The following is a 5604-nucleotide window of genomic DNA, read 5'->3' as shown; positions in this document are numbered from 1 at the left end:
CTAAAGTTCACTTCATTTTGAGCAGAGAGCAAGTAGCTGACAACAACAATTAAAAAGAAAACAACCTGCTGACTAATTAGTAGCTTCAGTGTACTCTGGCCTCTGTAAAAAATAAAATCTCTTCAACTACGATGATGACGATTATAGCACACTCCTACTATTCTTTGTTTGTCCCCTCCCAGTAACTCCTCCCTGAAGTCCTGAGGAAAAACACTCCCTTCCTCAAACCAAGGTTTAGCTGAGCAAAGCTTGAAATATGTAATGGTGTCAAGTACTTCCCAGAGTGATTTTTAGGCTTCAGTTATTTCCACTATTCTTTTTGTTTTTTTAACAAACAAAAACTTTTTTGTTTTACTTACATTGAAATCCATCAGGTATTGTTCTCAGTAGAAGAAAACCAACAACATTTTGGGTGGAACCTCAACATAAATGCAAAGAAAACTGGTAACCCAACCTTGTCCATGAATAAATAGTCGGGTCCCTGGAACCACAGGGGACACAGATATGCTTTGGGGATCCATAAGTGCTCTGTGAGTAAGTATACTCTTTAAATTCAATATTACTTAAGTTAGAGTATTTAGATTTCTTAAGTTAGAATAGAGTACATCTCTTTAGAAATCTAACAATTCTCTGGGTTGAGCATCCCAGGAAGTTGGCGATATGGTTCAGAATCTGAGGAACTTTAAGCTAGAGGAAATGATCTTTGGAGCCAGGAAAATCCCAGGCTGAGTCTGTCACTGAAGACCTTACAAAACAGATGGTTCACCTACATATGTGCATTGAATGAATAAAGAACATCAGCTTTCTTACTGTCGACTGAAGTCTCAGCCTCTTAGATTTTCCTATCGACCTACCTTTACAAAAGTGTGTCTGGAGGACCTTTTCTCTGTGACCCCTCCCTGGAAAACACTGATCCAGTGTCCCCAGCACTCCGAAAGCCAAAGTCATGCAGGTGACTCCTCAGCAGAGATTCTGCAAGATTACCTAGGAATGAGCTACCCTAATGAGGCAGATTCCTCCTATAAAATTCCTATGGGGTTAGAGAAGGTGAGACAGAGTATAAAAAAGAATGGGAACCCACTATTTTCTTAGTGTGATCATCACCATTTGAGATAGCTAACATGGCCCTTGCTTTTAAGATCAAAGAACTTCATTTGGTCAAGCTTTTGTGACCAATTTATGCTAATCAAATTCACAGAAGACTGAGTTATAAATCAAAATGCCACGTGCCATATGTGATATTGTATATATTTTTCTAGTGACCAGAACATCTTTAAAATATTGTGCCTCCTTCTTCACTGTGCCTAAGGAATCGAAGGCCAAATTCACAAACAAAGGAAATGAGAGCAGGGAGCTGTACAGTGTCAAGGGTTCTTTCATCCAGGGCCAGGAGAAAGCTGGAGCAGGATGACTGCTGTGTGGCTAAAGGATTAGTGGCCACCACATGATAGTTGCCCAGGTCAGTCTCTCTGCCTTCTCTCTTTTCCCTGATTCTACCTGGAATCCCTGCCTTCCTTCTTTAAACAGGTTTCTACATAGTCAGTGAGATCACAGGTTCCTTTTGTGTTAATCATATTCTGGTCATTCTGGGAAATTTACTCTAGTCACCTTCGTGGGTGTTTTTTATGTCTCTTCAGTACACACATTTACTAGTCTTTTTGCTGATGGGGTTTTTTCACTAAAAATGACTCATTATGCAGTTTCATTCATCCCCTTAAATCATTTTTGGAAAAATGTGAGAAGAAGTTATTAAGAAAAAAAATGATGAGCAAGGAAATAAATATATACGTTATTCTAATTCTCCAAGAATGTTCTTATTTCCAAATTCTGGTGACTCAGGAATGTCTTACTCCATATTCTATATAATGTAATACTTAATAAGCAAATATATAGGACATACTATGTATATGCCAGATATTTTGATACATTTTGGGGATTGAAAGAAGAATAAAATTATGTAGTGCATGTGAAGAAATTAACCAAAGAAGCCCATAAATTCAGAATAACCTAGAATGAATCCACTTTTGCCCCTTCCAATCCATTTTTCTCTCTGCTATTGGAGCAATCATTTTGAAAGCAAGCATTGGTGCATTTTGGTTTATTCAGCCGTATAGTCATCTGTAAGATCCCAACAATCCAGGATAGATTGGTGTGCCAAGCCCAGTCCCATTTCTCGTTACTGTCTCTTCTAGAATGGTGAAGACTCTCTGTGCTCTGCTTTGGGAAAAATGTCTGGGACAAGGAATTCTTGAATAAGTCCACACCCACCTCCCCAAGGGTAAGCCTCTTTTGTTGTACCATGCACTCCAGGATTAAATAAACTCAAGAAATGTTTCTCACCACAGAAGCTAATGAGTCTCGTGTAGTAATGATTCAACTGTACACAACTATTTAGACTCCAAACATAGCACTGATTAAGGCTTATGTCAAAAACACCTACATTCTTATTTTTCTTTCAGTTTTCTCCTAAAAACAAAGGGTAAGTAAATACTTGTTTCACATTTGTGTAATTTAAAGGGTCCCTTTAGGTGATTTCCCAGAACAAAAAAACAATTCACACTTGACTCAAAATAAGATTCCAAAATATATTTCAGTTTTCTCTCTCAGCTCAAGTAACCCCTATCCCAAGTTTTGGTCAGAGATTCCAGACAAGGTGTTCCTTTGGCTGGGCATTCATACTTTCCCCACCACTTTTCTTCTCAAGAATTTAGGTCCTTGAGAAGACATTCCCTGATCCCAACACTAGGGGGAGTAAGTACCTTAGTTATCCTTGCTTCTAGCTTTTTATATTTTTCCTACAAGGTGTTTATCAGAATTGTAATTGTCATCATAGAAGAGATTATGTCTTTAATGTTTCTGTTTCCAACTAGATTATAAATTCCATCAGAGGAGACACTATATCTGTTTTGTTATTCAATGTACCTTCAGTAGCTAGCATGGTACCTGAATTAAAGCAGATATTCAATAGTTGTGAATTCATGAATACAAGGAAAGTATAAGGCAGCATTCCTGCCCTCCAAGAACTCAGTCTTCCTAAGAAAAGAAAAAAAAAGAAAAAAAGAACTCCAAGAAACACCTAACTATGCCCAGTAGTCAATAATTTAAAACCGAAATGTTTCATTCCACAAATATTTACTGAATGTCAACTTTGATCTAGGCTCTCTTCTAGGGATTGAAAATAAAATGGGGGGGGGAGCAGATAAGCAATCTCTACTCATATGAAGCTCACATTGTGGCAAATTGGTTAATATTCATTTTTTTTCATTCTACAGGAATAAAAGTAACTTTCTACAATCGAGAAGGATTCAAAGAGAGACAGGAACTCTAATAGGTGGGATGGGGAGAGAAGACATGAAAGGGATTGCTATGGTCTGAGTATTTATGTGCCCCCCCACCACAAAATTTATATTTTGAAATTCTAATCCCCAGGTGATGGTATTAAGAGGTGGGGCCTTTGTGAGCTGATTAAGTCATGAGAGCACAGCCCTCAAGATTGAGAATAGCACCCTTATAAAAGAGATTCCAGAAAGTCAGCTCACCCTTCCATGTGAGTTTATGGTAAGAAGAAACCCTCATCACACATCAAATCTGTCAGTGTCGTGATCCTGGGTTTTTCAGCATGTAAAACTATGAGGAATGAATGTTTACTGTTAATAAGCCACCTTGTTTATGGTAGTTTTGTTATGGCAACCTGAACACACTAAAACAGAGATATAAAAAAAATAAAGTTCAGTAGAGAAAGAGCATAATCTTGGTGGGAAGTGGAGAAAAGTTTAGGGCAGTGGATTAGACAAGGAGGCATTTGTGGGGTTTTTTTTTGACAATTATAATTTATTTATTGAGGGCCTTCTATGTTAGGGAGGCTATCTCCTTGTATTCTTTTTACAATCTTCTAAGGTAGCCATTACTACTCATGCTTCCAAAATAATAATTAAAAAAATTAACAGTCAACAGCATAGAATAACCTGTCCAAAGTCAGATAACCAATACATGACAATTTGAGTATTTCCTGAAAGGTCTCACAGGTTGATTCTAAATGTTCTAAAATACTCTGAAAGAAAATGGCAATGTCCCTATAACCTCCCATTCTTTAATTGTCATGGGACACTTCAGAAATGATTGAAGTGTTCCGTTTGTTGTTGTTTTACTTTCAGGTGTACAAAGCAACGTAATAGTTAGAAGTTTACACCCCTCATAAAGTGATAACCCACCCCCCAAGCTACTAACCCTCTGATGTCTTATGTAGCTGTTACAATACCATTGACTATCTTCCCTATGTTGTACTCCACATCCCATGACTATGTATACCTATATATTTGACATTCCATACTATAGTTGACATTCAATATTATTCTACCTCAGCTCTTCAGGTGTACAGCGTATTGGTCAGGCATCTACACAGTCTATGACGTGATCCCCCTAATAAATCCAGTGCCCATCTGGCACCAACATGATCTTTATAACATTGTTGACGACAAGGGGGCTTTTAAGCAGCAAAGTAGTCTTCTCTTTTAGAAAACGTACTGAATTGCTAGGACTGCCTCAACAAAGTACAGCAGACTGGGCGGCTTAAACAGAAATTCCTTATCTCACAGTTCTGGAGCCTGGAAGTCCAAACTCAGCAGGGCAGGGCTCGTTCTTTCTGAGGGACGTGAGGGAAAATCTATTCTGTGCCTCTTTTCTAGCTCCTGGTAGTTCGTCTGCAGCCTGCGTTCCTTGGCTTGCAGCTGCATTACCCCATCTCTGCTTTCATGTTCAGGTGGTATTCTCCCCTGGTGTATGTCTTTTTTTTTTTTTTTAATACTAAGTAATTTATTGTATGCTGCGACCAGTGAATATAAAATAATTTCCCTTATGAAATAGAAATTCATGAAAATTCAGAGAGGTAGATTTTAAGGATTGGCAAAAGCAGAAGTTTGTATATAGTATGGCACATGTTATAGGCAGAAGCTTTTTGTACAGGCATCAGATGTAACTCTCCTTTCAGTTTTCACTGGTCCATGAAAAGTGGTTTACAAAACCTCCAAAGATTAGTTTCACTACAAAAAGGAACAGACTTTCTGGGGTCGAAAGGGATTTGTACTTGAAGATACTCCAGTCAGCAGAGAGTCATGTTGAGATTTCTGCAGACAGAATTGTTTCAAATCTGCAGCTGCCTGGGAAACCTTCACGCGGTTGAGCCCTCAGCTGTTGAACTACTTTCCTCATAGCGGTGACGCTGGAGGAACCAGACACGCGCACGCGAGAGCCGGCAGGTTAGTCGGTTTGTAGGTCGGCGGGTCCTGGGTCCGCGGGGCCAGTCCGCGGGACAGCGAGGCGAGGCTGTGCGTGTCTCTTTACGTGGCATGCTTTTATAAGAACACCAGTCATACTGGAGTAGGGGCCCACCCTATGAGGTAACTTCACTTTCCTCGTCTCTAAAGCTTGGGTAATGAAAGCACTTCTTTTATAATCTCCTGTAAAGCAATGGTTTCCAAACCTGAAGACTATCAGAACCACCTTTTTCAAACATGCCAATGTTTGGGCCTCATCTCTGATGATTCTGATTCATTAACTCTATCTTGAGGCCTCGGAAGCAGTTTAAAAAGGAGCTCCAGAGGTGAT

General features: G+C 39.2%; 1 pseudogene; it reads right to left on the bottom strand.

Moving 5' to 3' along the window:
- Positions 1–4859: 4859 nt before the first annotated feature.
- On the bottom strand, positions 4860–5256 carry LOC109447186 (guanine nucleotide-binding protein G(I)/G(S)/G(O) subunit gamma-5 pseudogene; annotated as a pseudogene).
- Between the last annotated feature and the right edge of the window lie 348 nt (positions 5257–5604).

The sequence above is a fragment of the Rhinolophus sinicus genome, chromosome 1 (assembly GCF_057876585.1).
Source record: "Rhinolophus sinicus isolate RSI-liver-muscle chromosome 1, RSI-T2T, whole genome shotgun sequence".
NCBI lineage: Eukaryota > Metazoa > Chordata > Mammalia > Chiroptera > Rhinolophidae > Rhinolophus > Rhinolophus sinicus.
Note: the sequence above shows the minus strand (reverse complement) of the source record. Positions and strands in the feature narration are given on the sequence as shown.